The following is a 12,306-nucleotide window of genomic DNA, read 5'->3' on the forward strand; positions in this document are numbered from 1 at the left end:
CATTGCACTTGTGTAATTTATTGACAACAGACATTATTACATAGTTTACTTATTTGTGTTATCTGCCTTCCACTACTAGAATGTAAGTTATATAAAGATAGGGAATTTTATCTGATATATTAATTGCTAACTCTGGAAAGTAGAATGCATGGCCCACAGACAATGCTCAATAAATATTTGTTGACTAAAGAGAATGAATGAATTGTGCTGGAGATTAAAGTCTTTCTAATTTCCACAGATTTAAGAATGACCTTGAAGTCTTAGCAATAAGACCTTTGACCTTGAAGTCTTGTCAAAATGTCTGTACTACCTCCTCTGCTCCAGCCAATGGAATCTGAATAAAGCCGTAGACTAATGGTTCAATTTGACATGGCATTTTAGTTCTAACTCTGTGTTCCTGGGCTATATTACATTACTCCTAATATTAAAACTGGCCACCTTGTTCTGAATGAAAGAGCATTCTTATGAGAGCCTCTGGCACAAGAGTGTGGAGGAGATAGACGCACACATTCCAAAATGAATCTAAGTGGCTTTTATGGAAGCTCTGATAGAATCCAATGGGACAATGGCAGAAAAGCTCTAATTCTTTAGTGCTTCTTAATAGGCTTCCAACATGGACATTTGTAAGCATTTTCCTCCCTTGACTGTAAGACAAGTACAAAAGAAAGATGGAAAGTATTATATGGATAGAGGACTTGGACAAGGTGTGTTGTTGGAAGGCAGACGAAAATAAATGAACTTCCATTTCATTCCAAACATTTGGTAGACCTCATAAGTGTACCATATTAATAAGGATAATTGATTAGTTGATTTATCTTTTATATATATTATAGGTAATTGGTTTATCATAAAATTCAATAGAGAAACAAATTAAAGAATTGTAATTCTTATTTAAGGAATTTATAGTACATGCTTTCTAGTATAATGAAAAGGAAGGTATTGTATGGCTTCAGAATGAGTGATCGAAAACTATCTGTCAGAGTTAGTACCACAGAAGTGCTGGCAGAAATAGCCCTTACGTCATTTTTGCAGACTTCATCTTGCTCTGAAATATTGCCATATTTGGGGCACCTGGGTGGCTCAGGCGGTTAAGCGGCCGACTTCAGCTCAGGTCACGATCTCGCGGTCCGTGAGTTGGAGCCCCACGTCAGGCTCTGGGCTGATGGCTCAGAGCCTGGAGCTTGTTTCGGATTCTGTGTCTCCCTCTCTCTGACCCTCCCCCATTCATGCTCTGTCTCTCTCTGTGTCAAAAATAAATAAACATTAAAAAATTAAAAAAAAAAAAGAAATATTGCCATATTTATATTCAGTCTGAAGAGTTTCCCTTATTCTTATTTCCCTTGAATAAGAAGTAATAAATGGGGACTATGATACATATGTGTATACATATATATATATATTTGGAAATCAGAAAACGTAAGTGACAGAAAGCAATGTAACATATTTTATATTTCAATTACTAGAGAATTTTATTATATCAGGATAAAGTCCTTGTTTTCATTCTGAATAACCACTCATTATCAAAAGTTATATCTATATCCTTGTATTAAAATTTTTGAATTTCTGTTCTTTTCTTTCTTACACTCCACTTCTGACTGACTTCTTGTCAACATGATTTCTGATAACACTGACATTGTGCTCTTTAAACCCAAACTAGGACAATAAATAATATCAGTGATCATTCACTGGGACTCTGCCTAATGCCAGGCACTATGTTGGGTACTTTGCACATTTAATCACCCCAAATCTTACAGGGTAATTAGTTCTATCTCTATTTCATCAGTGCAAAGCTTAAGGCTTGGAGATAACAAATCTAGGAAAGAGATGGAAAAGCTGAGAATTAAATAAAAATCTATGATTCTGAAACCTATATTTTTTCCTCTATACCACAGTCAGTTCCTCAAACTATTTTTTTTGGATAAAAAAAAAAAGTCCCACATATGTATGTAACACATTAATATACAGAGAAGACAGTAGGAAAAGGCACATATTAAGTATTTATTATGTGCAAGCCTGTGTTTACTGTGTTCATTATAGTATTTCAAAGTAGAGAACTGTATGTCTTATCCCATTTTACAGATGAGAAAACTGAGTTAGAAGAGTTAGAGAAGAATAAACAGCTATAAACAGCTATTTGGGACTCAAATCTTCCTGGCTGTAAATGGCACATCACCTAACACTAAAACTGGCAGAAGTATTGAATAACAAATGTGCCTAAGAATGAGTATAAATCATTTTAATTGAATTAAAGCTACCTTCATTCTGGCTCAGGGAGACGTGAGCAGGTTGAAAATACAAATGAAATTACACTCTTTAGGGGTGTATGGGTGGCTCCATTGGTTAAGTGTCCAACTCTTGATTTCGGCTCAGGTTATGATCTCATAGTTTGTGAGTTTGAGCCCTGTGTCAGGCTCTGCACTGTCAGTGCAGAGCTTGCTTGGGATCCTCTCTCTCTTCCTCTCTCTGTCCCTCCCCCACTCACGATCTCTCTCTCTCTCTCTCAAAAATAAATATTAAAAATTAAAAAAGACATTATAATATTTAGTAATTACTTTTCTATTTTCTCTATAATCCCTGCTTCAGTCTTTATTAATACATAGAAATAGAGCATTTCTCTTGATTTCAAGACAATTATTGAATATGTTCCCAACTCAAATAGTTTAAAAATGTAAATTTAACCAAAAAAATATTTTCCCGAATTATTTGGCTTAATTTAATTTAGACTTAAATTGGAATTTATTTACCAAATGTATAAAAGATACATTTATAGCGGCACCTGGGTGGTTCAGTCGGTTAAGTGACCACTTGGTCTTAGGTCATGATCTTGTGATCCCTAGGTTTGAGCCCAGACAGTTCAGAGCCAGGAACTTCCTTCGGATTTTGTGTCTCCCTCTCTCTGCCCCTCCTCTGCTTGCTCTCTCTCTCTCTCTCTCTCAAAATAATAAACATTTTTTAAAAATTTTATGTTATTGTTTTTTTTAATTTTTAATGTTTATTTATTTTTGAGAGAGGGAGAGAGAGAGAGAGAGAGAGAGAGAGAGAGAGAGCGCATGAGCAGGGGAAGAGCAGAGAGAGAAGAAGACACAGAATCCGAAGCAGGTTCCAGGCTCTGTGCTGTCTGCCCAGAGGGTGACACGGGGCTCAAACTCATGAACCAGGAGATCATGACCTGAACTGAAGTCAGACACTCAACAGACTGAGCCTCCCAGGCACCCCAAGCATTTTTAAAAATTTTAAATAAAAGATACATTTATAGAGGAGAATGAAAAATTTAAGTTGAGATGAAAGTGAGACTATAAAATTTCCTTTTGCATGTTGAAAAGCTCTTCTAGATTTGAAAACAACTTTCTTATGATGCTTCTATTTATCCCCCTTTCAAATAGCAGTGTACTGTTAACATCAGCTGCACAGATTCAAAATGGTAGCCATTAAAAAAAATTTTTTTTAATATTTATTCATTTTTGAGAGACAGAGTGTGAGTGGGGGAGGGGCAGAGAGAGAGGGAGACACGCATCCAAAGCAGGCTTCCGGCTCTGAGCTGTCAGCACAGAGCCTGACGCAGGGCTCAAACCCACAAAGCATGAGATCATGACCTGAGCCAAAGTCAGGCGCTTAATCGACTGAGCCACCCAGGTGCCCTTAAAATGATAGCCATTTTAACTGAGCATTTTCAGAGTAGTTGAGATGCCTTATTTTATAACCATGTCTAGAGAAGCCCGTGTCGCAGAGTAATCCTTATGCCTAGGAGGGCAGAACTAAGGTAGCTATTGGAGTATTCACACTGGAATTTCTGAGCTCTGGGATGAAGATCATCAGATCATTAACATTCGGCAAACACCCCATTCGGGTTGAATTCACTTGGAAGCAGAGGTGAATTAGAACTAGCCTCTACGAGTATCTCTTCTGGACAAAAACAATGAGACTGACATGGCTCTAATGGCCCTGCCTTGGTCTGGGTTCCACACGAACTCCTTTTGTCCCTTCCACACAGTCACTCGCTTCAACCATGCCCTGCACATCTTGCTTGAAAGAGAAGTAAGTGCAGAGAAAAACAAGCAGAACTCCTCGGAAGACTGTTTCATGATTCCTGAAGGTTTCTTGAGGCGGGTGAGATCATTTCTTTCTGAAGGTGGAGAAACAAACAGCCACACGTGCATGATCAGACTGTGCATTCTTGTGAAACGAAGTTGAGATCAGAAGACTGTGAGTTGAGTGCCACGTCACTGTAAAAGGAATTACATTATTACTGAAAAGATGATGAAAATCTATATTATTAGTATTCAATACTTTTGGTGTTTCATAGAGAAATGTATTTAACTGTAACAGAAAATAGAGAATAGAGGACCAGAGACTATCAATTTGTTGATGGAATGTTGGTAAGGTCTACTGCCTGGAAATTCGGACATTGAACTCTTCAGACATTCGGACAACTCTTCAAAGATCTTATTGAAACATCGTTTTCTGTCTGAGGACAAGGTAACTCCCCTCACAGGGAAAGAAAGCAGAATTGGCCCTGGCTTCCTTCCACCGCCTCTAATTGCTAGAAGGGTCCAACAGTGAAATAGCCTTCTTGTGAGGTGAAGATCTAGCTTAGGCAACTAAATGTCAGAAGACACCATTTACCATCATTCCTTTATTAAAATGTGAATTACATTTTACAATATTTCACTGCTGAATGCTTTACTTTTTTTTTGTTTTCTTCATTTTAAATCCAGTATAGTTAACATACAGTGTTATAATAGTTTCGGATGTACCATCTGGTGATTCACTGATTCCATACGTTCCTCATAGCTCATCATGATAAGTGCACTCTTTATTTTTTTTTAATTTTTTTTTCCAATGTTTATTTATTTTTTTTTTTGGGACAGAGAGAGACAGAGCATGAACGGGGGAGGGGCAGAGAGAGAGGGAGACACAGAATCGGAAACAGGCTCCAGGCTCTGAGCCATCAGCCCAGAGCCTGACGCGGGGCTCGAACTCACGGACCGCGAGATCGTGACCTGGCTGAAGTCGGACACTCAACCGACTGCGCCACCCAAGCGCCCCTATAAGTGCACTCTTTAATCCCCATCATCTATCTCAACTCATCTCCCCTCAGTTTGCTCTCTATAGTTAAGAGTCCATTTCTTGGTTTGTCTCTCTTTTCCTTTGCTCATTTGATTTGTTTCTTATAGTCTACATATGAGTGAAATCATATAGTATTTTTCTTTCTCTGACTGACTTATTTCACTTAGCATATACTCTCCAGCTCTAACCATATTGTTGCAAATGGCAAAATTTCATCCGTTCATGTCTTGTGGCTGAATAATATTCCATTGTGTATATATACCACTTCTTCTTTATCCATTCATCTATCGATGGACTCTTGGGCTGCTTCTATAATTTGGCTATTGTAAATATCGCTGCTATAAATATAAGGTACGTGTGTCCCTTTGAATTAGTGTTTTTTGTTGTTGTTGTTGTTTTTGTTTTTGTATTTTTCGAGTAAATACCCAGTAGTGTGATTAGTGGATTCTAGGGTAACTCTATTTTTAACTTTTTGAGGAAACTCCATGCTGTTTTCCACAGTGGCTGCACATATTTGCATTTCCACCAACACTGCACAAGTGTTCCTATTTCTCCACATCTTTGCCGACATTTGTTTTTTTTAATGTTTTTGATTTTAGCCATTCTGACAGGTGTGAGGTGATATCCCAATGCAGTTTTGATTTGTGTTTCCCTGATGATGAGTGACGTTGAGCATCTTTTCATGTGTCTATTGGCCATCTGGATGTCCTCTTTGGAGAAATGTCTATTCATATCTTCTGCCCAATTTTAAGTGGGATTTTTTTTTTGTTTGGGGGGGTGTTGAATTGCATAAGTTCTTTACATATTTTGGATACTAACCCTTTATCAGATATGTCATTTACAAATATTTTCTCCCATTCTGTAGGTTGTCCTTTAATTTTGTTGGTTGTTTCCTTCACTGTACACAATTTTTTTTTTATTTTGATATAGTCCCAGTAGTTGATTTTTACTTTTATTTTCCTTGCCTCAGGAAACCTATCTAGAAAAGTGTTGCTATAGCTTATGTCAAAGAAACTACTGCCTGTGCTCTCTCCTAGGATTTTTATGGTTTCAGGTCTCACATTTAGATATTTAATCCATTTTGAGTTTATTTTTGTGTGTGTGTAAGAAAGTGGTCCAGTTTCATTCTTTTGCATATAGCTATCCAGTTTTCCTAGCACCATTTCTTGAAGACAGTATTTTTCTCCCATTGGGTATTCTTTCTTCATTTGTCAAGGATTAATTGACCATATAAGTTGTGGGTTTATTTCTGGATTTTCTAAACCTAACCAAAAAGGTAAAAGACCTGTACTATGAAAACTGTAAAACATTGATAAAAGAAATTGAAGGTGACACCAAGAAACCAAATGGCATTCTGTGCTCATGGATTGGAAAAACAAATATTGTAGAAATGTCTATGCTTCTCAAAACAATCTAGTGAATGTTTTACTTTTGCAAAGTTTTCATTTTGCATTTGCTTATAAAGTAATTATCCTCCATATGCTTTTGAATTTTAATTCTAAATGCAAATTTAATAATATTACTATTTGTGTTATTGTTCAAAAAACTTTAAAAATTCATGAATATAACCTAATCTGCATTTCTCCTGTTTCCAAAAACTTGCAGACATAGGCCATTTTGACTTAGCTCAGAGCAAAAGACCGAAAATGATCCGATTACACCTCCAAACTCGCTTCCTATCCAAAGGCTGTGAATTCTGAGACTGATTAATCATGTTTTAGTTTGGGAGTAAGGGTGCTCATTAACATCATACCAGTTTGTTGCAAAATTATACTTATGCACTCTTTTGTCCTTAAAAAATATTTTAAATTTTACTTCTGGAATTCAAACATAAGAGAATAGGAAAGACAGTTACTTCTTAGGGTAATACAAAAGGAAAGAGAACTTTTGGCAAGGTTGATAGAGTCTGTCTGCCCATAACAGATTTTTTTTTTTTTTAACGGTCATTACATCTCCAGTCCTCTATTTGTTTCTCATGTCTTATTCTTCCCATTTGTAACCTAGGACAAATATTCAAAGTTAGATGATTTCTACCAATAAGCAAAGCAAACTCTCAGAATCCCCAGTTAATCACAAATTTTCTCAAGAGTCGCTTTCCTGGGTTGGGAGGATGTCATCTAACTGGTGAGGAAAGTAAAAAACTTCTCTCATTTACGAAGAGTGAGAAGTTTAGCTATCCCCAGACAATGGCAAATGCAGCAATACTCTCTCAAGTCTTCTGATCCTGAAACTTGCCATGCCTTTAATTTTTATTTTATTATTCTATTTGCATCTTGCTTCTGTACAGAACACAAATGATCAATGTAAAATTACAAGCTTCTTTTCATATTTTCCTTCCACATGTTTATCTTTAAGGCGATTATTATTTTTTTCTATTTCTTCTCCATTTTCATTACAATAAATAGCAAATTCTAAATCTCCCTCATTGCTAAATGATAATCTGAATCACAGGACAAATTTGCAAGATCAATAACATCATCTTCATACACGAAGGAAAGGAGATTGTTCTTATCACTCTATTATTAAACATTTAGCAATTATAATTTCACCATAGAAAAGAAGGTAACGATTCTGATAGAAGAAGTCATATTTGCATGGTACTACTTGGAAGCTATTTGGAGTGAGGAGCATTCTATCCCAGTTTTTCTCTGCTAAAGTTAGAGAGCTTTCAGGTATTTTTGAATGGGAAATACAGGTTGTTTTTTGTTTCATTGTTTTCTTTTTTTTTTTTTTTTTCCTTCAGCCCCTTACTATTGCTATCTGGAGAGGATAATGTCTCATAAAGAAAATTAAGTGGGTGGTTGGTATGACTGAATGATTCCTTTCTGTCAGCCCATGGGCAAGAATGGAGTTGAATTTAACCTTTAGTTTCCAAGGTTAGAGAAAGATTAGATAAATGGGAAACAACCACTCCTCCCATATCCTGTTCATGGAATGTAGGAAATGACTAAAATAGGGACCAAAGGAAATTTACTGCTCAAACATATCAAGAATTAGGTTCCGCAATACTTAAAAAAAACAACAACAACAAAAAAAAACCAAACACTATTGTAAGAAAGAATTCTATTTTCAAGATGAATCATGTGATTCTGGAGTTTCTGAAAAACAATTTTATTTTCCAGTTTGTATTTGTCACTGAATAAACACAGAATCATATTTATTCAATGGAAACCTATTATTTGGTTTCCTTAGAGTAAATAAAATCATCAAAATGCTGCTGACTCATTCCCCTGGCTGTTGAGTAATTTGCTGTTTGCAATCAATAAAAATTTACATCTCCTAACACTGGTTCCAAAATACTGTCAGAGATCAGCATTGTTTTAGATTATAAACTGAGAATCCATAGATGTGATTTGGGCAGATTTTTGCATACCCAGCATGTAGTGCGCCACTAAACACTCTTGCCTGCTTTATTTGTGTTTAATAATGGCAATGAAAGAATAAAGTAAAACACTGGTTAAACGTACACATCTACAAACTGGAAGCTTTTCTTGCACATCCATAAGTCCATAGGTCTCTTACAGGCACCTAGCTTCCCTTAGTGCCAAGAAAAGGATGCACCCAACTAGGCCACGAGGAAAATTGAAGGAGACCTAGCTTTATTCCTTACTCACAAGCTGTTCTCCTGATCAGGGGACTTGACCTTGCCTTTACTTCAAGAGCCTGAGCTGGCAGTGGTCCCTCTTTCAGAATTTGTTTCCTTACACCAGCCTATAAATAATCTTTGCACAGGAAAGATTTGATTCCAATCCCTACTTTAAAAAAAGATCGAGGGGCGCCTGGGTGGCGCAGTCGGTTAAGCGTCCGACTTCAGCCAGGTCACGATCTCGCGATCCGTGAGTTCGAGCCCCGCGTCAGGCTCTGGGCTGATGGCTCAGAGCCTGGAGCCTGTTTCCGATTCTGTCTCCCTCTCTCTCTGCCCCTCCCCCGTTCATGCTCTGTCTCTCTCTGTCCCAAAAATAAATAAAAAATGTTGAAAAAAATATTAAAAAAAAAAAAGATCGAGTACTGATTTTTGTTACTTTTAAGATTCTCTGTATCCCCACTCCTCCCATATTATCATTACTGCTTTTCTGTAAATCTGCCCCACATCCCTCAATTTTTATGGTCAGCACCAGCCAGTGAGCAGTGGGGGAGGCAAGCAGTGATAATGATAATGACTGATAAATCAAAATGGGTGAAAAAAGTCAGGTTTGTTTTTGGTTACTTATTTTTAGAAAGGGAGAAAGAGGGGTGCCTGGGTGGCGCAGTCGGTTAAGCGTCCGACTTCAGCCAGGTCACGATCTCGCAGTCCGTGAGTTCGAGCCCCGCGTCGGGCTCTGGGCTGATGGCTCGGAGCCTGGAGCCTGTTTCCGATTCTGTGTCTCCCTCTCTCTCTGCCCCTCCCCCGTTCATGCTTTGTCTCTCTCTGTCCCAAAAATAAAAAAAAAAAAATTAAAAAAAAAAAGGGAGAAAGATGAATAGAAAAGTCCTTTCTAAAGGGTGGCAATAAAGTTAGGAGACTGGACTTTTATGTATGATTCCTTAATTCTAACACCCGGTAGTCCTCACACATAAAGAGAGCGAGGGGATGCCATTTAACACGTCAGCAAAAGCAGCCACATCAGTTCATGCTAGGAAATGACCATAAATGTTATGAGAATCCCCCGCCTGCCTGTCATGTTTCACTCACAGTTCACGCAGGCAAGGTGGGGGAGTTTGGGGATCAAAGTCATTCTCCCAGGTGTGTCATCTCCACAGGGGTAGACAGGTGAATATGAGATTTATGGATGCTGTGTGTTGTTTACTTACAAGAATACTGTTAGAGGAGGACATTGAGGAATAAAGTTACCTTTGGTTGCAAATCCAATGCAGAACTGTGATGCTGCTCTGGGTTCTCTACTTTAACTGTCCCCACTACCAATGCCGGTGTGAGGAGGGCTAGCGGGGTCACAGCAATTCCCGAGATGGCGCACCTCTTTTGAGCAGGTGGGGGTTCAGTGCTACACCTCGTGGGAGCTGAAACTTCACCTCATTCTCTCTCTCTAGTCTCTCTCCATTTCTCTCTCTCTCTCTCTCTCTCTGTCTCTTCTCCTCCTCCTGCTCCCCCCTCCTCACCTCTCCTCCACCATTTCGTGAGTGGGGCAGTGCTGTCCTCATTCTGGACTGTTGTCCAGGAGTGGTTAAGGGGAATATCCTTTATTTTAAGAATCCTTCGTAGCCACTAAGGAAACTTGGCAGAAATTAAGAGGACTTACTGAGGCTGCAAATTAAAAATGTATTCACATTATGAATTCACAGGAAGAGAAATAGAAATACCAACAATCACATGAAAAGAAGTTCTACCTCACTTACAATAAGAAGGAAATTAGAACAATGTGATACAAATTTTCACCGTTCAGACAGTAAAAGATTAAATAGGCAATATTACCTAGTATTGGAGTGGATGGAGGCGCGTATGTAAGAACTTTCCTTTGCATAACAATTTGGCACCATCCATTAAAACATAGGGTGCACATGCTCTTGGACTCAATTTCATTTCTGAGGACTTTTTCTGATGATCTAATTGAAGCAGATATGCATGCAAGGAAAGATATGTGTGCAAGTATGTTTAATGCAACATAAATATGCTTATTTTTATGTTGCATTAATATATAATTATATGCACACTTTGTATTACATTTTTTAAATTGGAGAAACCTTTTTTGTTCATCAAGAGACTAATTACATAAAATACAACATAACCATGCAGTAGATTTTATTGTAATAGACCTATTGTATAGTTTTCATTATGGAAAAAAAAAAGGCAGCTAATAACGAGTGAAAATAAGATACACACGTGCGCATGCGTGCACACACACACACACACATATTAGAGCTATATAAACACAAGAAAATATTCATGGTAGTTGCCTCTGGGGAGTGAGAATGAATATCAGAGGCACTTGATTTTTTTAAATAAAGAAAATTGGATTGGAGGGAATAGTAATTTTTTTTTCTTGTGGTCAAACCTGGTTTTCTGTATTTTCTTTTCTTTCCAAATTTGTTTTTGAATTTAATAACTGACAATTTTCTTTTCTAATAAACTCCCGATTACAGTGTTTACAAAAGAGTTACACTCTACTGTTCTTGTGATTGTAATAAATCATGAAAAAGTGCTCCCAGCAAAAGCTCCAGGCCAGACTATGAGACTCCTGGAGACAATGACTTTGCTACTGCCTGAGGGCACTGCCCATAACTAGCTCCCCAAAGAAAATTGAGTTTCTTGTAAAAAACCTCTCTCCAGATACCATGTCATAAAGTTCTGAAAACCTGTTTTCTTTACTGCATAACCAAAGATATGTCATACAGTTACAAAACGCCACATAAATTTAACACTTCAATGTGTTTTGGTTATTTGGCTACTAGAGGAAAACAATGCTTGGCTAAACATTTCCATTAAATGAGAATCTCTCTTTTCTTCCCCCATTCAGGAAAAGGTAATTAACATTAATGAAAATGACACCAGACATTTATATAAGGCTCTTAAGCCTTGATGTAGTGTTGTGGTATTTGCTAGATATTTTTAGGAATCACTTTATCCAATAATGCTATAGACCTCTCGTGTGGAAACACTTAGCAGCTTCTGACATGACTCAGCTACTTAAATCAGGAAGTGAAGATCTCATACTTTTATGACCCCACTAAGATACCCACAGTTTGTATAATTACATTTGATATCTGCCTTCAAAAAAGACAAGATCTATGTATCTGTCTATCTATCTTGTCTGTCATCGATCTGAGAAAGAGAGAGAGAGAGAGAGAGAGAGAGAGAATAAGACAGAAGCAGAGAGAAAAGAAGAAATGGGAGAGAAAAGGGGAAAGAGAAAGGAAAAAGGGAATCCAGAGGAAAAGAGAAGGAATTAAAGAAATAAAAAAGAAGGAAAAAAGAGAAATCAAAACCTGTAAAAAAGAAAGCAGGATTATATTGGAAATTTTTACTGGACCTTTTAAAAGACCATTTTGTCTAAGCCATTGATGTTATAGTTTTGAAAACTGAAACCCAGAGGTGTTTCTTAAGATTATAGAGAGTCAGGATGACATTGACAGTGACAGGAGATCCTAATTTTCCCTCTCCCACCTTTTACTTTATACTACTTATGTTATTTATCTTAATAGTTAAATATCTAAGAATAAAATTACAAGATGAAAATTCAGCCTTGTTTACACAGCACAAACCACCAAGGCTCTGAATGCGCTCATAGATATACACTGTGTAAC

Source organism: Herpailurus yagouaroundi, unplaced genomic scaffold (genome assembly GCF_014898765.1).
Source record: "Herpailurus yagouaroundi ecotype Mexico unplaced genomic scaffold, PumYag 28, whole genome shotgun sequence".
Classification (NCBI taxonomy): Eukaryota; Metazoa; Chordata; class Mammalia; order Carnivora; family Felidae; genus Herpailurus; species Herpailurus yagouaroundi.